At 37.1% G+C, this 24,957-nt stretch overlaps 2 pseudogenes; one reads left to right on the top strand and one right to left on the bottom strand.

Annotated features, from left to right (window-relative positions):
* The first annotated feature begins 2,705 nt into the window (after positions 1 to 2,705).
* LOC112916004 (pre-rRNA-processing protein TSR1 homolog pseudogene) lies at positions 2,706 to 8,355 on the top strand (annotated as a pseudogene).
* Positions 8,356 to 11,877: 3,522 nt separating this feature from the next.
* Positions 11,878 to 12,928, bottom strand: LOC112916030 (glyceraldehyde-3-phosphate dehydrogenase-like; annotated as a pseudogene).
* Positions 12,929 to 24,957: the final 12,029 nt, after the last annotated feature.

The raw sequence follows: 24,957 nt of genomic DNA on the forward strand, positions 1-24,957 counted from the left end.
TGTTTTCCAAATTCACCCTAGGTCAATTTTATATTATCTCAAATGATTACCATTCACATGCTACATTTCTGTTTTTGAAACAAACTGCAAGGAATTTGAGAGATGCCCTCTAAATTTAGATATAACAAGTATACATTTGCCCTAGATGAAGCTTCTGAATATAAAGATGAAAAAGTCAACAATCTACTGAAGAAATGAGAAAGTTGAAATGCTCAGTTTACACTGCACCAATTGTGAGGTAAATATGCGTTTGGAAATTCTATGTCATATTCATTTTATGATATAATACAGGAAAATACTATGATTGTGTATTTCATCTTGAGTCTATCCTAAACTGCCAATACCTTATGGAATAGTTGGTAGAAGTTGCAGCAGCATATAAAGATTGAATACTGCAGTTAGATAAATACTATGGCTGTAAAAATTTGAAAAGATTTCCTATGGTTCTTTGTTGGATCAAAAGCCAACTTTTCAGACTCCCAGTGGCTCACTCCCAGATAAATTGTATTTATCTTATTAATGCGACAGGAAATGGAAAACAGCTATACCAAAAGATCAGACCCCCCAAAAATGTTTTGCTATTTTGTCAAAAAAATACAAAAAAAAAAAAAAAAAAAAAGACTCGAGACACCTGGTTGGCTCAACAGTTGAGCATTTGCCTTTGGCTTAGAGCATGACCCCAGATTCCCAGATTGAGTCCTGCTTCAGGCTCCTTACATGGAGACTGCTTCTCCTCCTCTGCCTGTGTCTCTGCCTCTCTTTCTGTGTTTCTCATGAATAAATAAAATCTTTTAAAAAAATGACTCATTTCAGTTGCTTTTTCTAAGGTCTCTTGTATTTCCCATCTATTCTTGATCTATAAATATTATTGGGTTCCTAGTTTACCTGTAGGCCCAATTTTTATTTATACTTCATTCCTATATGATCACATCTAGTTTCATGGCTTTAGATAACATCAATATGCCAATTTTTCCCAAATTTCTCTCTAAACCTAAGCTTTTCCTTGAACTCCAGACTCATATATACAACAGTATACTATTAGGTGACAGAACCACATGAAATTGATGGCATTCAAGGGTTTTTAGCTTACAAAAAAAAAAAAAAGAAAGAAAGAAAGAAAAGACAATTTTATATGATTCAAACTAATTTATATCTTCACTTGTATGCTGTATAGTAATCTCATATTTAACATTTAACACAACTGACAACTTTGTACCTCTTTACCTCCTTGTCAAAACTACATCTAACCCAGGTTTTTCATCTCAGTAAATGGCAAAAAATTTCACACGGTTGCTCAGGATTAAAACCAAAGACACTTTCGGTGGTCTTAACACTCCCTATTTTTTGTTCTACTTTCAACATATCCTGTAGCCACTTCTTTCCTTTTCAAAGACTAAAATCCTGTTAAAGATATCATTATGGGGATCCCTGGGTGGCGCAGCGGTTTGGCGCCTGCCTTTGGCCCGGGGCGTGATCCTGGAGACCCGGGATCGAATCCCACGTCGGGCTCCCGGTGCATGGAGCCTGCTTCTCCCTCTGCCTATGTCTCTGCTTCTCTCTTTCTCACTGTGTGCCTATCATAAATAAATAAAATTTAAAAAAAAAAAAAAAAAAAAAAAAGATATCATTATGTCCTACCTTGGCTACTATTATGTTCTCCTGACTAGTCTATCTCTATATTCCATCACTTTTAGAAGTCCTGTAGCAGAAGAGTTTCCAAAATGTGAATTACATTATGCTTATCTTGTGCTTAACACAATTAACATATCAGATTCATATAATAAAATGTTGATGATGTATCACTCTCGGTAAAGTCTTACATATTCTGGATCCAGTTTATTTTTGTGACCTCATCCAGCATCACTCTTCCCTTTTCCTCATGACATTCCATTCACACTGGTTTCTTTGCCCCCAACATGCCAACCTTGCTTTTCCCTCAGTGTGTTAGAGGAGCTCTCATCTCAGTTTTCCTATAGCCCTTTGTCACTTAGTTTCCAGTTCAAAAGTCACATCCTCAAAGAAGACCCTAATAATCCTATCTATCCAAAGTAACTTCTTTTAGGTAGAATCACTCTCTTCCATTACCAACATTTTCTTTTCTTCACAGCACATTCTATGAAATTTTCTAGAATATTCTTACTTGTTTATTGCCTGTTTTTCCCTATCCCCTCGTATGTCCAGGAAAAAAATTTACTTTATAATTAGAACTTTGCCTATTTTGATTGGTACTATAAACTTTGTTCCAGGTATCCGGTAGTCAAACTATAAATGTGTTGAAAGAATGAAGAAAATGTGTTCTGTGAACTGCTGAAACAAATTGAGATTATATTCATTTCTTAAGTGGGTCATGCACTGAGGATCCATGGAGAACTCTTTAAAGCAGTATATTCTGAAAAATTATAGAAATATTTTATGACTTTTTTAGAATTTCAGAATATTTTATAAATTTATCATATTTTAGGAGGATGAATTACTCTTTAAGTTATTGTGGATGCACTTAAAATATACAAATCTAGATGAGCTATTGCTTAAATTCCTTAAGAAAGAGTTTGGCGTCAAGAATTGAGTTAAAGTTATAAAAGACATGGTGCTTGTCCACAAATATCAGAGAGATGGCAGTGGAATCCTGGAATCCTGTCCTGAAAGGTCATCTGCCCTGGGAATATTCTGGTATCAATGTCAGTTGAGCACAGCAGATGGGTACTATGCAGAAAAGAGTTTCTTTGGCAGACTTGAGACTGCTGTTCTTAGAAAAAGCCTTGCTCATAAGGTAGGTCCTTGGCTGGCATCTGGTAACTTGGTTTTGGGAGTATTTCCAGTCAACAACTAATTGATTAGGGCAGCTCATGGTGCCTAGATTACTTGAGCAAACAATGGAGTTTAATCCTAAACACCTACTTTCCTTCTGGGAGTCTGGAATTTTGCTATATGCTAAAAAGAGAGTGCTTATGTGATTAGTCCCCAATAAAAGTTTGAGTGCTGAGTCTCTAATGGGTATTTATAGTAGACAATATTTCACATATGTTGTTGCAGTGTTGTTGATGGGAGAAGAGTTCACTCTGCATGACCCCTCATAGGCAGAAAAGAGCATAAGGAAGCCCACACAGGGATTTATGGGAGATAGCTATAAGAAGGCCTTGCAACTACACAAAGTGGGTTAGAAGAGCATAAGGCAGAAAGCTGTCTCTCAGGTGGAAAGTCACCCTCCAGGGCAAAAGTGCCCAAGATTAGCCAGGAATACAACAGAGACACTTAAAACCTAACCTCTGACTAGAATGCTTGTCTCACTAGCTTTGTTGCCACAGATTGCAATCACCAGGAGATGAATGCCCGCCACCTATTGTTAGCTAAACTTAGTATATGTTAATGATTGCCTTGTGATCCTTGCCTCAAGCACCTACCCCTGATTTTGTCAGGAAACCTGAGTGAATACAAGTAATGCCAAAGCCTTCCCTGGGGCTCTTGTCCATTACTGACATTAACCTCTCTTGTTCTCATTTATGCCTTTGTTCTGCTTGCTTGCTGGATGGGGGAGAACTTCTCAGGCTTCAATCCAGATTCTCAGGGATTCATCCAGATTCCACCTGTGTCTTTGTTCCTTTATGGTCTAGCTGTGTATCCTGACAGCATCACTATTTAATTTAACCACAAATTAAACTAAACAAAAATAAATAAATAAAAGATGTGGTGCTTGTTTGGTCTTGCTTTCTAGTGTTAATATTAGTATTAGTATTAGTATTATTAGTTTAGTGTTAGTATTCTGGGGTAACTCATAAACATAAGTTGCTGCATCTGACCCCTCTTACTACTATGAGAGAAGCATGTTTATGGAGAGTTTTGGAGTTAGTAAGCAACAAATACATCATTTGGACTTGCCAGTACAACTCCTTTACCAAAGTTGGACGTGAGAGTTATTCTTATTATCCCTTGTGATACACCAGTGAAATTTTTGGGCTCTGCAACACAGAGTTATTAGCTCCCATGGGAGAATCCTTTCACCAGAGAACTCAACAATGGTTTCCAATACATTGCAATTTGAATTTGCCACCTGACCACTTTAGGTTCCTAATGATAATGAATCAAAAATTAAAGAATCTTACTCTCCCAGGTGAGATATTTAGGTTAAGAGCTACTGTACTCTTAGGAAATTAGGTTTCTACTTTATAATAGTAAAAAGAAGATTATGTTTGGAATGTAGGCAATACCTTGGAGTGCCTTTTGGTACTCCTATGTCCTGTACTTAAAGGTAATTTGAAACTATAACAACCCTAATTCTGTGTGACTAACGGCCCACAACCTTCAGGAATGAAGGTATGGTCTCCCCATCAAACAGGAAAACACATCAAGCCAATGTAATAACTGAGGGCAGAGTCATGAATGGTTAGGAAAAGAAGATAATTATAAAAACTGGCTATGGCCACATGAATAATTAGAAACAAGGGCTACAATAGTTATTTGTATTTTTCCTTATATCAGTATAAGCATATTTGGTCATGTATCAAATATTTACTTATTTTTCTTTCCCACCCCCCTCTTGTCAAACACAAGAAATGTTCATCGATGCTGGCCTCCTATCTCAAAATTTGAGTTATAAGAAATCAAGAGGAATGTGGTTCAGCTAGGAGAGGAATATATTTTACACCAAGATGGTTAAAATAATTTTTATCCTCTTTGGGGAAAGATTAGCATGTTTTTTTTTTATTGTTATGGGAGAGAGATGCATCATTAAAGATGAAGCATCACTTTGTTATTACCTTTGTTTGGAAATTTTGTATAGTTTATTTATTTATTTATCTAATGATCTTAAGTATTTAATTGCTTTCTGAGGTACCTTTTTGGTGTGACACACTTTTTTTTGTATATATTTTTTTATTGGAGTTTGATTTGCCAACATATAGCATAACACCCAGTGCACATCCTGTCAAGTGCCCCCCTCAGTGCCTGTCACCCAGTCCCCCCAACCCCCTGCCCACCTCCCTTTCCACCACACCTTGTTCGTTTCCCAGAGTTAGGTGTCTCTCATGTTCTGTCACCCTCACTGATATTTCCCACTCATTTTCTCTCCTTTCCCCTTTATTCCCTTTCACTATTTTTTATATTCCCCAAATGAATGAGAACATATAATGTTTGTCCTTCTCTGATTGACTTCACTCAGCTCCATCCACGTTGAAGCAAATAGTATAGTTTAAAATAGTGTATATATTGAAAAAAAAATAAATAAAATAAAATAAAATAAAATAGTGTATATATCAGCCAAAATGACAAGGAATTGATTATGGGAGCTTTAAATTATGTTGATTTAGCTTAGGTAGAACTGTCTCCCTTCTGAATTCCTGTCTCTTCATGGTTCTGGGATAAGGTTGGCCTAACCTGGAGAAATTTGCAGAAGATTCAGAAGGCAAAGTGAAACAACAGCATGTTAATGCTTAGCAAGTGAGGTTAAGTGCTGCTACATACAAGGTATGTCAAGATTGTGTTGACATGCCTTGTAGATCTGGTAAAGCAGCCAAGTTGCAGGTGCTTTACTTCCTATCAGATATCTCCTTTCAGCTTCTCCAAATCCTGGAAGCAGGTTTTTTTTTTTTTAAGATTTATTTATTTATTCATTCAGAGAAAGCAAGAGAGAGGCAGAGACACAGGCAGAGGGAGAAGCAGGCTCCATGCAGGAAGCCCGATGTGGGACTCGATCCCGGGTCTCAAGGATCACTCCCCAGGCTGCAGGCGGCACTAAACCGCTGCGCCACCGGGGCTGCCCTGGAAGCAGTTTTTGTAAAGTGTCATGTTCAAGTGCATCAGCAATTTTACTGGTTGTCTAAATCATCAACATTGGGAGTTTAACCTCAAGTTTCCAGCTCACTTTTGCCTATTCCAATTTGCCATTACTCTTCCTTCACTTCATGTCATATCCATTTTTTTCCCAAACTGTGGGACATTTTGAGACTTTAGAAATAGCAGCAGATGCATGGGCTACTCTTATGTAGACTTCATCAATACCCACAATCCCATAAGATTTCTTACTGGCTTTGTTTCTTTGATTAAAAGAGCTTGATACAGGCTGACTGGCTACACCTGAGTGGCAGCATGGTGACCCATTGTCCAGGCCATTAAAGTAGCAGAATAAATCTCATAAAGGCAGGCAGCACTAGAATCTTGGATCTGCACATTGGGATGGGAAAGGCTGTCTAGCACTGAAAATCCTAAGCAAGAAGGTAAGAAAAGAGCTCAACAGAGTAGACCAGAGGTGTCATGCCAGTCACCTCTGAAAGTGGAAGATGATTCTGGCAGAGAAGAAACACCTGGATGGCCCTCCTCATCAGGTATTGGTGGTGCCCCTGCACAATAGGATTTCCCTGACAGATGACTTTAGTTGTTTCAAGATAAGGACACTGGAACAGTACACTTGAATGAGTGGGAAAACACCACTAGCTCTTTGCTGTTAGGCACTCCTTAAAACATCAGTGATTTTTCACATTTACGAGGTCAGGGGATCTGCACACTATGTTAGACATGGCTAAAGTGGTACATACCATCCTTTTCCTCCTCGATCCACTAGAAGGCTGGGGCAGCACTGGGAATTACTGCCTTTCCTGCCTCTTTGTTCAAGGCCTTCCCACCTTTACACTAGCTCTCCAGGGGATTTTTGGCCTCCCACTGAAGAAACAAACAGATGTCAGAAAGAAGCTAAGTAAAGCAATAGAGAAGCACTTTCCTGATGACAAACTTCTATTGGACACTCAACAGGAGGTAAAGATGCTACTTAGGCAGGTGGATAACCAAAAGCAATGGCATCTTTCCTTTCCAGATTGACAGGCCTAACCTGTTTGCACATGCTGCTGATTTTGTGCCCAGTGAAAAGAAAAACTTGGTGAGCACCTTGAAAAATCTCAGGCTCTATTCATGAGCAGGCTCTGAATGTGACTAACTTGCTGCATATTACTGGACAAGATTATATCCAGATGAAACAGATAGATGCCCCTATGGACCATTTCCCTTTAAATCCTAGAGTGGTCAAATTCCAAAAGGCCCTAGCAGTGGCAATGGAGATTTGCACTAGGATACTATAGCTGGTATGGAGGAAGACCTTAAGGTCCTAACAAAGGCAGACCCTGGTAGACAAGAATCTTTGTAAACAGAAGTTATCCCAGATTTGATGGAAGAGGAGAAAACTTGGCCCACTGAGGGGGAGCTAAGCAAGGCAAAATTACTTCTTGAAGGAAAATTCCAAGGTGGTAAAGAAGATTCCCAAAGGGATATCAAATTAGCAACCTGAATAGATTTTGGATGAGGATGGTCTAAGTGGTGGGGAAGATGAATATGATGATATGGAACATGAGAATTTTATTGAGGAAGCATCTCAGAATAAACGTAGTGAAGATAAATGGAGGAAGAATGTGAAATGGACTATAGGAGAGTCTGTCATCTTCAGAGAATCCTGAGAAAAACCTTCCTCAAGATTAAGCTCTCATCTTTCATTTTCAGAGCTTTAGTAATATTACGAAATGCATTTTTATAGAAACTAAGGGGAAAAAAGTTGAAGGAACTGTGGTTGGTTGATATGTCATACTTCATGTCTGAAGTTCCTGTGTCAGTGGTTGAGTACTTCAAGCAAAGAGAACTGTTGATATCATTTTCATTACTACCTGATGAGCAGAAGATGTCAATATTGAATATGGTAGTGGGCTGGAACTCTGGCAACACTAAGCCAATAGAAGCTAGAGTAGCTGATCTTCTATTGTGGGTTCAGGCACTTCCAAGCCTCACCTTTATTATCTCAGCACACTGTGGCAGATAAACACCAATTTCAGAGACTTCTTATCTGCTGACAGGGCCTTGGTGGTGACATTATATGGCCCAATCACTTTTTCTCCTGCATCTGTGCTGCTTTTCCAAGAGAGTAGCAATGGGAGGCCCAGCTTCATCACCATAGGCTTCTATTGTCAGTGAATCCAGACAGAATGGTCATCAAGAGAGTTATTTCGAGTGGTCATCCTTTCAAAATGTTTGCTAACATAGCAGTAGTGCATTACATGTTCTTCAACAGAGAAATGTGTTATGATTAAAACCAGTGGAACTGAAAACAAAGTGGGGCCACAGGGGATATATCAAGGAGTCTTTAAGTACTCATGGCACCTGAAGTGCAGTTTTGATGGGAAGCTAAAATCCCAGGACACAGTACTGATGAACCTCTATAAACCAGTTTTCCCCAAATGGATTTATGATCCTGATGTACCAGAACCAGTACTGTGGGTGAAAAGTGAGATTTCTTCAGCAGTGCTAGAAGAGGACATGGAGCAAATAGCAAACTATTATCTCACTGAAACCTCTACTTTCATTACGATTTTGAAAGCTTTTTAAGAGGGGAAAATAAGAAGTTGAATTAACCAGAAAACAAAATTTCTGAGTGTCTGCGGACACTGAATCCCTCCCATCTGTTCTGCGCAAATTAAACAGAAACATATTGATAAAGAGCTGGACTTTTAGCCCACTTCACCCGAGTTAGGGAGGTTAAGTCTACATTTCCACCACTGAGCACAGTACTAAAATACTAAGATGCTTTACTTCCGGAGAAACTGAAAATGCTGAGACAGCAGAGCAACCCCTGCAACACCAGTTCGACAAGCAGTTCCATCCTCTCCCATACCAGCTGGGTTGCATACTGTTGCTATGGAGGGAAGTAAGAATTAGTGAAATGAGAGAAAGGGAAAGAGCCTAGTTGGCTGGCCTTTACAATTTAAGGACATATGTGGTTATATGCCTAGTCTGAATTTTCTTCTTGGCCATATGTATGTGTTTGCCAATGAAGGACAGGGCTTTTTTTTTTTTTTTTTTTTCCCATCCTAACTCTGCTTCTACTCTTGAGACAGTTGTCTGAATACATCTGGGGCACCCTCCCACCTTATTCTTTCAGCACACGTGGCAGATAAACATAAATTTCAGAGATTTCCTGTCTGCTGATGTGGCCTTGGTGGTGACAATATATGGCCCAATCGCTTTTCCTCCTGCATCTGTGCTGCTTTTAAAATAGAATAGCGATGGAATACACAGCCTTATTGCCACAGACTATCAATTGTCAGTGAATCCAGACAGAATGGTCTTCCAGAGAATTGTTTTGAGTGATTACACCTGTGGCATGGACTACCCTTGTGAGAATGATCCAAAAAAGAGGACTGTGAATTAGGCCCTGGGACTGGAATTAGGTCCTTTTCAGTAGGTAACTGCGGGATTCCAGGATCCACAGCATGATCTAAAATGGATATATGTGTTGGTACATTCCCTGTATCCACAGATTCCCATTTAAGAGGAACAGTGCAGCCATAGGAAGACCAGACTAGAACCATTTAAAGTATTTATCTCAAGGAAATTTGTGTGTGTGTGTTGGGGGCGGGGGGGGGTCTTATAGCAGTAATAGTTTGAGAACTGTCCAGAAGGCCATAATGGTTGGAGTGGAATAAGCAAGAACATGTGGTAGACAAAGTCAGGAAAAAGGAGGAGCCGGGGAAGCTCAGGTGGCTCAGCGGTTTAGTGCAGCCTTCGGCCCAGAGCGTGATCCTGGAGGCCCGAGATAGAGTCCGGTGTTGGGCTCCCTGCATGGAGCCTGCTTCTCCCTCTGCCTGTGTCTCTGCCTCTCTCTCTCTCTCTCTCTCTCTCACTGTTTCTCATGAGTAAATAAATAAAAATCTTTTTAAAAAAGGAGCTAGATAACAATTGTCAGTGGTTCTCAACCCAGATGCCCATCAAGATCACTGGGGGGCTTTTAAGAAATACTCTTGCATGTCACTAACTTTAGAAATTCCAATTCAGTTGATCTGGGGTAAGGTCCAGTCACAGACAATTTAAAAAGTAGCCTAGATGACTTCAATGCACTCAGCTTTGGAGACCACATACATAGGCACCTGGCTTCCTCTCTGAGATAGGAAGCTAGTGGAGAATTTGGGGCAGAGGGTGTCATAATGCTATTTGCATCTCAAGAGAAAAAGGTGCATTGAGGAGCTATAGAGAGATCAGTTAAGAGGTTACCGAAATAATGCAAGAAAGAGATTATGGTGCTCTGGACCAAAGTGGTGTCCCTAGAAATGGTAACTCATATATGTGTGCTACTATTTATAACAAGTCTAGATAATTCTAATGTAATAAGCTCTATTTAAGTTACAGCCTAAAAAAAATAATACATACAGCAGAGCCTCAAGTTTATTCACTATCTAGTTTACAATTCAAGTAAGTTTTTTAAATCATTTTTAATGACAAAAATAACATAGTAAAACAAGATTGCTTTCCAGACGGCAACTGATTTTCACTCTTTCCAAAACTATGGTTAAGTTAGTAAAAACCCCATTCTTAGGTAAATCGTCTTACAGCCATTTTTTCAGCATACATCAAGAATACCATTAACTTTTTTAAAAATTAAATTCAATTAGCCAACATATAGTACATCATTAGTTTTTAAGGATTTATCATAGGAAAAGCATATACTCATTAATTTGAGAAGAAAACTAGGGCAGGTGGGATAATTTAAGAAGCCATGTTGAGGTATAACATTATATTTTAAATGCAGTAACTAACATTATTCACCTATAGATGTGTTTCTCTGTGCTACTTGGTTCATGTGTTAATCTTGCTTATTATGTGTGATTGTATTGAACTCACCGTCAGGAAAAAAAAGGAAAAAAAAACCTGGAAAAATACCTGAATACATAATATGCAACATTTAACTTCATGCTTTTATAAACCTGAATATGATATGATATATTTTAATCTTCTCATATTCACTCCATTGGTAGGGAATGGATTCCTGCCCTAATGCTATAAAATGACCAAGTACATGACACTCGAGTCTGGAAAGATGGAATTGACAGCAGTTTATTAGTCACATATATTCACCGTCTAGTGAAGAACATACTCCATGACATGTAGGGCCACATGGTAGTTGCACATGAGAATAGAGTGAATAGCCAGGGCTGTGGGAAGCAGGCTTTGTAGTATCTAGAGAGAGAAGTGCCCCTGGTTCCTTGGGAAGATGTGATTGGCTTATTTGTATAATTCTGTGAACTCTTAGGAAACTGAAACCCTGCTACAAAGGGAAAAACGGACACTGTACCTGGTCTCTGAGAAAAGGAAGTTTGTTTAGCTAAGTAACCTTATATATGGTTGCAGATGGAGTGGAAAACTTATGGTTTTAATATTTGAGACCCTCCCCATATTACCAGATGTCAAAGCAGCATGTGATTTTAATTTTAGGCTTCATATATAAGCCAAAGGAAAAAACCAATATATAGTGTCTTTAGGACTTTTTCTTTTTCTTTCTTTTTTTTTTATTGATGTTTGATTTGCCAAAATATAGTATAACACCCAGTGTTCATCCCATCAAGTGCCCCTCCTCAGTGCCCATCACCCGGTTAACCCATCCCCCTGCCCGCCTCCCCTTCCACTACCCTTTGTTCATTTCCCAGAGTTAGGAGTCTCATGTTTTGGCACCCTCTCTAATTTTTTCCACTCATTTTCCCTCCTTTCCCTTATAATCCATTTCACTATTTCTTGTATTCCGCATATGAGTGAAACCATGTGATGATTGTCCTTCTCCGATTGACTTACTTCACTCAGCATAATACCCTCCAGTCCAACCATGTCAAAGCAAATTGTGGGTATTTGTCCTTTCTAATGTCTATAATATTCCATTGTATATATAGACCACATCTTCATTTAGAAATTTTTCTTTTTCTTTTTTTGGCTGGGTACAGCATACTTTATTGATGGTACATGACAAGGTAGGGCTCCCCAAACCCCTCCCCTTCCTCCAGGTCTGGGATGTAAATTGGAGGTCAGGAGATTCTCAGTGTGTTGGGGGATTAAGCTGGGGCAGGGACTTCCCAGCAACCGAGGGCCTCTCTCTTCCTCTTGTTCTTGCTGGGACTGGTGGTCCAGGAGGCTTTTACTCCTTGGAGACCATGTGGACCATGAGGTCCACCACCTGGTTTCTGTAGCTGAATTCATTATCATACCAGGAAATGAGCTTGACAAAGTGGTCATTGAGGGCAATGCCAGACCTGGCGACAAAGGTGGAAGAGTAGATGTCACTGTTGAAGTCGCAGGAGACAACCTGGTCCTCAGTATAGCCCAGGATGCTCTTGAGGGGGCCCTCTAATCCCTGCTTCACCACCTTCTTGATGTTGTCACATTTGGCAGTTTTCTTCAGGCGGCAGGTCAGATCCACAACTGACATGTTGGGGGTGGGGACACGGAAGGCCATGTCAGTGAGCTTCCCATTCAGCTCAGGGATGACCTTGTCCACAGCCTTGGTGGCACCAGTGGAAGCAAGAATGATATTCTGGGCATCCCCTCAGCCATCAGGCAACAGCTTCCCAGAGGGGCCATCTGCGGTCTTCTGGGTGGCAGTAATGGTATGGACGGTGGTCATGAGGCCCTCCAAGATGCCAAAGTGGTTATGGACGACTTTGGCTAGAGGAGCTAAGCAGTTGGTGGTGCAGGGGGCATTGCTGACAATCTTGAGAGAGTTGTCATACTTCTTGTGGTTCACACCCATCACAAACATGGGGGCATCAGCAAAAGGACCAGAGATGATGGCCCTCTTGGCCCCACCCTTCAAGTGAGCCCCAGCCTTCTCCATGGTGGTGAAGACCCCAGTGGACTCTACAACATACTCAGCACCAGCATCACCCCATTTGATGTTGGTGGGATCTCACTCCTAGAAGATGGAGATGGACTTCCCATTGATGACAAGTTTCCCATTCTCAGCCTTGACCGTGCTGTGGAATTTGCGGTGGGTAGAATCATACTGGAACATGTACACCATGTAGCAGAGGTCAATGAAAGGCTCATTGCTGGCGACAATATCCACTTTGCCAGAGTTAAAAGCAACCCTGGTGACCAGGCGCCCAATACGGCCAAATCTGCTCACTCTGACCTTCACCATCGGGTCTCGGGGACTTGGCTGGCACTGCACAGAGCATGCAGCTGTCTGTCAAAATGGGGAGGAGCCTAGGACTTTTTCTAAGGCCCTCTAAAAGAATATGCTTCTGGTAGCCACACATGGAGCAGAATGTGGTAGAACTGCCCTGACCCATGAACAAAAAATACCCAACATATATCTCTGATTTTGTGTGTGTGTGTGGTAATCATTCACCACTTAACAGAAACCAGTACAGAAAGTTATAAGTTTTTGACATGAATAATAGATGATTGTGAAAAATAAGAATAATCTATGAAGCACACATATGGATTTCTGATCATATATATTTAATTTTTCTGAGAAGTGAACATTTCTATCTTATTCTAAGATAAGGGATCCCTGGGTGGCGCAGCGGTTTAGCGCCTGCCTTTGGCCCAGGGCGCGATCCTGGAGACCCAGGATCGAATCCCACGTCAGGCTCCCGGTGCATGGAGCCTGCTTCTCCCTCTGCCTATGTCTCTGCCTCTCTCTCGCTCGCTCGCTCGCTCGCTCTCTCTCTCTCTCTCTGACTATCATAAATAAATTAAAAAAATAAAAAAATAAAATAAAAAGTTTATTCTAAGATAAGCCCCATGCTGTTACACTCTCCTTGTTACATCTTATTTTTTGTAGAGTATGGATATAGTTTGTCATTAAATTTCAACTATTTGTATATTGCTTTTATATTTATGATAAATAAACATTTCTAAAAGACTTGTGTTGATTCTTTAGGATGGTTCTCATATTTATATGTCAATGTTCTCCAGAGAAAGAGAATTAGTTCATAGAATTATGGAGGTGGGCATTCCCCAAGCTTAGGACAGGGTGAGTTAGCAAACTGGAGGCTTAGGAATGCTGATAATTTAGTTCTAATCTGAATGTTGTCAGATTCCAGACTCAAGAAGAACTGATGTTTCAATTTGAGTCCAAAAGCAGAGTGAAGAAGAAGGCAATGTTTCAGTTCAAAGGCAATCAAGCAAGAATTATCTCTTATTCGAGGAAGGATTAACCTTTTCGTACTATTCAAGCCTTGAACTGATTTGGTGTGTCCCACCCATATAAAGGAAGGCAATTTACTCTACTCAGTCCACCAATCTAACTGTTAATCTCTCTAAAAACACCCTCAGAGAAACATTAAGAATTATGTTTGACCAAATAACTGGGCATCCCTTCAATTTGGCACATAAAATTAACTATCATTAATTATGTGAACCAAAATGTATTTGAAATAGTTCTCAATGTATCACCATGATACAGAGTAATGATAGATTAGTGTACAATTCAAGTGCATTCAGAAGGCAGATAAATAAAAATCACATATTCTTATTATAAGTTCCTGAATCATAGATTTCAGTTAATATACAGGAAACTAGAAATAGAGCTAAGTAATCTAAATTTTGCTTGTCCATTATGGCCATTGATTCATTTTTACTAAATTATGTATTATCAAAAGTGGTATAATAATTTCTTTTGGTGTTACAACATATCCTCAAGAACTTTATTTTGTAGGATGCCTGGGTGGCTCAGCAGTTGAGCATCTATCTTTGGCTCAGGGCATGATCCTGGGGTTTCAGGACTGAGTCCCACATTGGGCTCCCTGCAGGAAGCATGCTTCTCCCTCTGCCTATGTCTCTGCCTCTTTCTCTCTGTCTCTCATGAATAAATAAACAAAATCTTTTAAAAAAAGAACTTCATTTTGGATGTTAAGATCAATTGACCTTATATAACATATCATAAGAAAAAAGTTCGTGAATAATATACCATAAGAAAGAAAAAAAGGATATTGGATTTTAAACATGATAAATAAATAGGTTAAATTAAAATATAGCTTTTAGAAGATATATAAATTACCAACAGATGCATTGAAAGATGTTCAACATCTTTCATCAGGCAACTCATCATCAGGCAAATACAAAACAAAACTACAATGTCATATCACTTCACATCTGTCAGAATGACTAAATAAAAAACACAAGAAACAAGTGTTGGTGAGGATGTGGAGAAAGAGGAACCCCCATGTACTCCTGGTTGGAGTGCAAACTGGTGCAGCCACTATGGAAAACAGTACGGCGGTTCCTCAAAAAGTTAAAAACAGAACTATCCTATGATCCAGTAATCACACTACTGGGTACTTACCTCAAAAAAACAAATACACTAATTTAGAGTTGTACATGCACCCCTATGTTTATTGCAGCATTATTTATAATAGCCAAATTATGGAAGCAACCCAGGCATCCATCAACAGGTGAATGGATAAAGAAGATGTGGCATATATACACAATGGAATATTGCTCAGCTATAAAAGGAATAGAAACATTGTCATTTGCAACAACATAGATGGAGCTAGAGAGTATAATGCTAAGTGAAATAAGTCAGAGAAAAACACATACCATGTGATATCACTCATCTGAAGAATTTAACAAATAAATAAACAAAGGAAAATAAAGAAAGAAGGACAAAACAAGAAACAAACACTTACCTATAGAAAACAAATGAATGGTTACCAGAGTGGGGGATGGGTAAAAATAGGTGATGGGGATTAAAGAGCGTATTTATGATGAGCACTGAGTAACGTTTAGAATTGTTGAATCACTATATTTTACATCTGAAATGAATATAACACAGTATGTTAACCATACTGGAATTATAATAGAAAACAATAAATATAAAAAAGAAATTGAGCTTTTATTCAAGTCATCTCCACCTTAAAAGCTTACCTTGATAATACAATAATCAAATTATGATTATAATAAAATTTCATAATTTTCTATGAGATCCAACATATTAATTAAATTAACTATTATAATGAAGATGAATGGATAAAATTTGAAATACCTGAAAATAAATATGTGGTCAAAATACACATAGAGAGATATTTATCATATCAATATCTAAAACAGTAAAACTTTAGAAATTTTTAAATATTCATTTGTCAGTAAGATATATTACAAATGCAGCATATTCATAGTATTGATTCCTAAGTGACATATTAGGGCTATGCAATATGATGACACAGAATTTGAATCTATAAAATGGCATGAGAAAATGTTTAAATATAATTCATTTTGTAATTTTAAGTGCTAAAAGCAGTCTTACATGTGCACTATTGTTATTATACCACAAAATAATAAAAAGTGTAAAAAAACATTTTTTAAAAATCTGGGAAGAAGTCAAACTATATTTTAAAAGTAAATATTTCTAGGAGCAGCTGACTGGTTCAGACAGTATGGCATGCAGCTCTAGATCTCAGAGATGTGAGTTCAGGCCCCATGTTGGGTGTAGAGATTACTTTTAAAAAAAAAAAAGAGTAGGGATCCCTGGGTGGCGCAGCGGTTTGGCGCCTGCCTTTGGCCCAGGGCGCGATCCTGGAGACCCGGGATCGAGTCCCACATCGGGCTCCTGGTGCATGGAGCCTGCTTCTCCCTCTGCCTGTGTCTCTGCCCCTCTCTCTCTCTCTCTCTCTGTGACTATCACAAATAAATAAAAAATTTAAAAAAAAAGAGTAAATATTTCCTGATTATGGGCTTGTGGGGTGATCTGTATATTTACTTTCTTTTGACATGTGTGTTTTCCAAGTGTATAAATTGCTCACAATAATTATTAACACTAAAATGATTGTTTTTGTAATACATGCTATCAGCATTTTCATAAAGAAAAGTCAAGCTAATAAAGTCACAATTAATTTTACACTGATGTTAAGAGGAATAAAGAAATCTGCATATAAACCCAATAGCCATTTGTGTTTCATTTGAATATTTTCTTCTAATACACAGGAGAAAGCAGGATAAACTTCAATTGAAACTTCAGTAAATCTAATGTTCTCATTTCTAAGACAATTTTATTGAAGTAATAATAGTTATTCATTCTATAATGAAAATAATGCCACTGTTTTTGGAAATGTAGCTGAATAAACATGCATAAATAATTTTAAGTGATAGAATTATACATGTTTTACACTCCTGAGGGAATAAATACTCTCTTTCAAGAAATTTATGGGGATTCTTTGTAAGAAACCTGAAGAAATTTTTAATTCAAGGAAATAGTGTTGGAAACAGCATAATCAGTTGCATTTAAAATAGTAGAATAATCTAATGATTACAAACTGAACAAAAAAATAAGACTAATTCCCTTTTCATTGGTGTTTGATTACATTTCCATATGACCAAGTTTTCTGACAATATTTTAATATGTCACAAAACTTCCCATTGACTGCGACATAGACATGGGCCAAGTCCTATTGAAACTAAAGATTCAGTAGGGATGATGACAGATGACATCAATTGAAGATTTTATGTATCTTTACCATGTTTTATAGATGGTTGCTGAAGGCAATTGTGTCACATTTGCTGGTGAAATAACAAGAGAGAGAGAAGATGATTTTGTAGTGTGTTTGCAAAGGGAGAGGAAGAGTGAGTAAAGCATGATCAATGTTCTAAGCCCAGGGCAAATACATTATAACCATGAGGAATTTGGAAAGTTGAAGGAACTGAATGAGAACCAGTGCTAGCAGAACCCAGGCAGTAAGAAACCCAACCATACAGGGTCATGGAAGCCAGCAGAGATATGAGTCTTTATAGCTAAGAGCATTGGAAATGGCATGATTCAATCTGAATTTTTAAAAGACAACTTTCACTGCTCTGCAACAAACAGTTTGGGAAAAAACAAGAACAGACAAAATATCAATTGGGAATGTGTAGAAAGAAACTTGGACTTGATTGTAGAGCTGGAGAAGATTGAAGAGGTTCAAGGAATATTCATGCAGTACGATCAAATAAATTTGAATATAGATTTCTTTTGAGAGCTGGGAATAAAAGGGGTTCTGGCTTATTAAACAGGGAGGATATTTCTCCTATTTATTAAAAATTAAGTTTGGGATTGATAGATTGGAAGTGGCCAGTCCGTGAATTTTGAGATTTTTGAATTGAACTAAACTTTTTATTTTTTAGTATAATGAGTAGGTTAATAACAGTAGGTTAATTTTATAGAATATTTAGAAGAAATACCCATTATTGGTGTGGAAAAAATTAAAAACCATGCATATATAAGTATAATCATCTATATTAATGCCAAAGTGTCCTGATGTAATAGCTATAAAACAAAACAATACTGCATTAATTAATTATAAAGCATATGTAATATAATGTGTTATAAGCATATAGAATAAAATGTGTTTAATAATCTATTTTTATGGGTTTATTCTCATACATCACAGGTGCCCTTCATCATTAACATACAGAAATAGGAAACATTTAACAAATTTATGGTCTCTAAATAGCTAATATCTTTTATAAGGGAAAAAGCTGTGATCACTAAGTATGGACTATGTTTTAGTGGTGGTACATACCCATTTTTTTCTCCCACTCTAGTTGAAGAAAAATCACAGCCACTTAGCCTCATTTATTGTTTGTTATGAAAAGCAAGAAAATAATTGTGTTTTGATTAATAATTATCTCTTAAGTGTGTACAAATGAGGTGAAAAACAGTAGGATAGAAAAGCACAGCATGTCTAATTGAGAAAACTGCATGATTGGCAATATCATGTTATACCAGGAGACAGACTAAAATCAATTTAGCTGAAAATCAAAGAACTGACTACTCAAGAGTAACAATGTATAAGACTAACATCTTAGTCAATAATGTTTCCTGGGAAGGGCAAAAACACAAAACAGCCATATTTTCACTTCTGAAAAGTTCAAAAGGTGATAAAAATTGGAGCAATAGACAATAAATTGTACAATAAAGCCTGGGAATTATATCAATGTTCACATAAAATTCATCTGAAGAATATAAATTCATAGTCTTGGATGGGAAATATTTTTCAATACAATTTTGATATGACTAGATCAGGTCACATCAAAATCTTGGCTTATCTTATTTAGTCTAAGAAGATCTGTATGAGTTTCTTATATATTTTGGATATTAATTACTTATCAGATATATGGCTCACAAATACTGTCTCCCATTACATAGGTTTGCCTTTTAACTTCTGTTGATCACTTTCTGTGTAGAAGCTCTTTATTTTGCTGTATTCCCACTTATTTAATTTTTATTTTATTTCCTGTTCTTTGGTGTCAACAAAAATTGAGAACACTAATATCAAGAAGTCTTTTTCCCCTGTGTCTTATTTTTCTTTATGATTTCAGGTCTTACATTTAAGTCTTAATTCATTTTGAGTGGATTTTTATGTATGCTGTAAGATATGGGTCCAATTTCATTATTTGCTTGTGGATATCTGGTTTTCCCAACATCGTTTATTGAAAAGACTATTCTTTCCCCATTGGATGTTTTTGGCACTCTTGTTAAAGATCAGTTGACTGTCAACACATTTTTTTTTTTTCTGTACTCTGTTCTATTGGTCTATATTTCTGTTTTAATTACTATAGCTTTGTAGCATAGTTTGAAATCAGGAAGGGTGAGGCTTTCAGCTTTGTTCATCTTAAGATTTCTTTGGCTCTTCAGCATCTTTTGTGGCTTATTCAAATTTTAGAATTTTTTTTTCTATTTCTGTACAGAATGTCATAGGGGTTTTGATCCAGATTACATTGAATCTGTAGATCACATTGTATGGGTAGGATGGTCATTTTAACAATATTAATTCTACCAATCCATGAATATAGAATATCTTTCCATTGATCTGTCTTCTTTAATTTCCTTCTTCTATGTTTTATGAATTTAGTGTGCAAATCTATCACCTATTTGCTTCAGGTTTTTCATAAGTATTTTATTTTTTTGGTTGCTATTTTAAATGAGATTTTCTTCTTTTCTTTTCTTCTTTTCTTTCTTTCTTTCTTTTTTTTTTTTTTTAAGATTTTACTTATTTATTCATGAGAGACACACAGAGAGAGGCAGAGACACAGGCAGGGCAGAGGGAGAAGCAGGCTCCATTCAAGGAGCCTGATACGGGACTCGATCCTGGGTCTCCAGGATCAAGCCCTGTGCTGAAGGCAGACGCTCAACCTGTTGTGCCCAAGATTATGAATCAGAGAAACCACCAAGGAGCCGACACCGATGCAAGCACACAAGGGTTTATTAGCAAGCTCGAGCTTGGGTCCAAGTATACCTGACACAGCAGAGCAGGGACTTGGACCCAAGGTGGGTTTCAGCTGGGTTTTTATGTGCTGGTCTAGGGGATTTCCAGAAGGGGTAGAGGAATTTCCTAAGCTCTATTCTCATTCCAATTTGGGACTTTCAAGGGCGTTAAGCTCTATTCTTATTCTGATACAGGGCTTCCTGCCAAGGGCGTTAAGCACAGGAGCCTGAGCTGGCTGTACTTGTGCTAACGCTGAACTTGAGGTGGAATGGCTTTAATTTTCTCTGTTCCACAAACGGCTGAACCACCGAGGCTTCCTGAGATTTTCTTAATATCATTTCCAAGTAGTTATTTTTTAGTGCATAGAAATACCACTGATTTCAGCATGCAAATCAATGTGACATACCACATTAACAGGCCTGAAAGATGAAAACTACATAATTCAATAGAGGCAGAAAAAGTATTTGACAAAATTCAACATCCATTCATGATAAAATGTGCCAACAAAATATGTATAGAAAGAACTTTACTAAACGCAATGAAGTCCATATATGTAAAACCTAGGGCTAACATTATAGTCAATGAGGAAAAACTGAAAACTTTTTCTCAAGGTCCAGTACAAGGCAAGGATGCTCACTCCTAGCTCATCTATTCGATATAGTGCTAGAAGTTTTAGCCAGAGCAATTAGACAAGAAAGAGAAATTAAATGTATCCACATTGAGGAGGAAAATAGAAAATTACCTGTTTGCAGATGACATAATCACATATGTAGAAAAACCCAAAGCCTCAACAACAATAGCAAATTTAGAACTAACAAATTCAGTAAAGTTGCAGGATAGAAAAATCAATATAAAAAATTAATGACATTTCTTTTCTCTACTTTTAAATGCTGAAGTGAGTCAGTCCTCAGAACTCTTTTCTCCTGGATCTACATTCACTGCCTAGAAGCTTCTGTTGAGGCCTTATCTCAAACCTCATCTCCTATTAAATTTTATAAATTAGTATCACTGTTCACTGGATTGTGTAATATCATGAAGTCTACCTTGACACCCTTTGGAAGGGAAAACCCTTTCAAATTCTATTTATTCAGCAAAACTAAGATTCTACCTTTGAAACATAACTTTGTTAATAGATTTCTTCATTTTACTTTGTTGCTCCATATTTTTTCTTAAATCTTTGCTTATTTCCAACCTTCAGCAAATTTTCATTTCTTTCCTGCTCTTTGAATTTACTGCTCCTCAAATGTTACTCTAGGAACACCTTTAATATTCCTTAGAACATTCTTCCCTGCTCTCTTGTAATATCAAACGACTATGTTCTCATAGTCCTTGAATCTATATCTTCAAGGCAAACGCTATCCACCTAAGATATATGTCCACTCTCCTTCTGAGACTGACTTCTTGTGTATTTTATTCATAGCTAAAAATGACACAATATCCAAAACCTATTGAGTATTTATGCACCTGGCACTAATTTAAATGCCTTACTCTATTATCTCCTGCAACAACCAGGTAACCCTGTGACTTGTACTTATCAACATCCCTACTTGACAAACAAGATGCAGACAGGTTAAGTAACACACCCAGAATCCACAGCTAGTAATTGACAGTCCTAGATAATAAGCCCAGAAATTAGTCCCCAGGAAAAACATGCACACAATAGGCTCTCTTAAAATATGAACAAAAATCAATTCATCTTCTCTCCCCAGCCCAGTCCACTTTTTTCTCCAGAACTCATTATCACTACAACAATCTTCACGGTTGTTTTAGCTAAGAAAACTGGACTACATTCTCCTCATACTCTCCCTATTTTCTCTCAATCCATACACTACCATATTACCATGGTAATGGTAATGAATGCCTATTTGTTATTTAAACTTATGCACTTGTCTTCATCTCTCTTGCTCTTTCCAAAGTCAGACAACTATCTTTTTTTTTTAATTTTCACAATCTTTCAACCAATCTCCTGACATCAGAGTAGACCACCTACTATTCCTTTTGTAAACTCAGTCAAAATAATTTTAATAAAATATTCCCATGTCTCAGCTTTTTACATTTTGATGGATGTGCTCTCTAATTAAAGTAAAAAAAAAAAAAAAAAGAACAAATGTAGCTTATTAGGTCTGCATGTTCTGATTCAATTTTAATTCTCCAGCCCCTTACTATTTAGTTTCCTATCCTCTAGAAAGAAGGGCATGGTTCATTTATTTTCTACTTGGCAAGCTTTCTGTTACCTATGCCTTTGGTTCTGCAATTTTTTTCCCTCTGCCTGAAACACTTGATACTCTTACTCTGTCTGGTTGAAGTTTATCATACTCAAATTTCACTTTAGAAATTGCTTTCATCAGGAAACGTCCTTGACCATCTCCCACCCCAATCATGGGTAGGTAAACAGGCTCTTCTAACACCTAATAATCTCCTCTCTACTTGGCCAAAATACATAGTTTATTTTCTGTAACTCTTATTGGACTGCAATCTTAAGGAGGCAAGAGCAATGTCAGTTTTGTTCAAGTATACAAGTATTTTCATGCCCTAAGCGTTCCTTAAATATTGAGTGGGTAAATACATAAATGATTAAATGATATTTACTTGATTATATATTATTATCTTTAAAACTTCCTTAAATAACTATACCACACAAGCACCCACACACATAACTTTCCTAACTAAATTTATTTTGTCTTGACATCTTATGAATTCTAATTATTGTGCTTTCCAGATGCCTTTTCACTTCTGACATAATAGTTTAGGAATGATGTATCTTCTACAATACAAATATATACTAAAAATATTCTGAAGTGAGGTCACAATTTAGGCATTTAAATATTACATTATAAAGTACAAGTTAAATAATTATTTAATAAATTAATGTTGCTTCTTTTCTGTTGTGTATCTCCGAGGTGAGCTGTTAATGAAATCCAGCCAACTGAAGGGTTACTGACTTATGTCACGACTTTCCATGAAACATTGGCAGTTCAATTTTTCATCTTTCTATTCTCATCTTCCTCCATATTAGTGAAATTGCCATAGGCTACTGATCTTGAATCAAACTTATCTGAAATTCAAACATAATGAAAATGGGAATTGATGAATGAAAACTGGTCACAACCATCAATTTAGGTCCTAAGCAAATAAATTCTTCAAGTTATAGAACATCAGCACTTATGCTTGTAGTAATAGAAGCAATAAGATAAAGGACTATAAGAGTGAGTTACAACTAGTTAATATCCATATTATACTACTTAACTATAGTAATTATTTAAATATCCAGTGATTTAAGTTGTTTCTATTATTCAATGCCCTATTTTGCCTACCGAAGATTTTAGGAAAAGTTATAGACTCATTTTCAGTGTTTATTGTGAACCTGGAATATGAGATTCATTTCATAAAATAGGAACGGATTTGTAGATATCAAAATCAGATTCACATAAATATGTGTGTTTTCTTCCTTTGGGAACATAATAAGTATATACATTTCTAAGTGAAAAGGGTAACAAATAAAAATAAAATTTTATCAGCTTTCTCTTGGGTCTTCATCAAGGTTAGTTTTGAAAGGACCTCACAAAGAATGTTACCAAAGCATGTAATTAGTAATGAAAAGAAACAGCTGCAAATGTTTTTAAGTGAGATCATGAGTTTCCTGATTGAACTAACTAGTATAGTGGGTGCTAGGCCAAGTAGTTTATCCAAATATAACTAATATTTCTTTGGATCAGATTAAGTTTATATATAGACATGATCATCATTATTGCATTCTTTGTTAGTATGACAGATGTTTACTGAGAATCAAAGATATACTAGGCATTTTGATAAGATTTTAAACCTTAAATTCTTTATTCAGTACTCCAACTTGCATCTCTACTGGCATATTTCATTTATATCAGGTTCTAGTGCTGATCCTTGCAGGCCATCATTATTTTCATTTAAAAAATACCATTACTGATGCTTTGGTAAACCAGAGTCTTTGATGAATTTATATGAAGATATAAAATGTGATTTTTAAAATTTTGATCCTAAATCATTAGGGATTTAGAAGACAAATATTTCTGACTATATCAGATCACTGTGAAAGAGGTATTTCAGCAGCTCCTTTCTTTCTTTTTTAACATATTATAGCCTGCGTTACATTACTCTACAACTCAAAAGGTGTGGAAATGTACCAGTGTATGCCGATCATTACATAAATATCTTTACTATTTTAGGAAATGCTAACTTATCTTTTTTTATTTTATTTAATTTGTTTTTATTTAAGTTTGATTTGCCAACATATAGTATAACACCCAGTGCTCATCCCATCAAGTGCCCTCCTCCGTGCCCGTCACCCAGTTACCCCAACATCCCGCGTACCACCCGTTCCTCAACCTTTTGTTTGTTTCTCAGAGTTAGGAGCCTCTCATGATTTTTCTCCCTCTCTAATTTTTCCGACTCAGTTCCCCTCCTTTCCCTTATAATCTCTTTCACTATTTCTTATATTCCCCATATGAGTGAAACCATATGATGATTGTCCTCTGATTGGTTTACTTTGCTCTGCATTATACCTTCCAGTTCCATCTATGTCCAAATAAATAGTGGGTATTTGTCAATTCTGATGGCTGATTAATATCCCATTGTCTGTGTGTATCTATATATCTATATATCATCTTTCAATCTATCATCTATCTATCTATCTATCTATCTATCTATCTATCTATCTATCATCTAACTATCTATCATCTATATATCACAACTTCTTTAACCATTCATCTGTCGAAGGGCATTGTTGCTCTTTCCACAGTTTGACTACGGTGGACATTGCTGCTATGAACATTGTGTAGGTGTCCCAATGTTTCAGTACATCTGTATCTTAGGGGTAAATACCCAGTAGTGCAATTGCTGGGTCACAGGGTAGCTCTATTTTTAAATTCTTGAAGAACCTTCACCCTGTTTTCCAGAGTGGCTGTACCAGTTCACATTCCCATCAAAAGTGCAAAGTGCAAGAGGGTTC

The sequence above is a fragment of the Vulpes vulpes genome, chromosome 13 (assembly GCF_048418805.1).
Source record: "Vulpes vulpes isolate BD-2025 chromosome 13, VulVul3, whole genome shotgun sequence".
NCBI lineage: Eukaryota > Metazoa > Chordata > Mammalia > Carnivora > Canidae > Vulpes > Vulpes vulpes.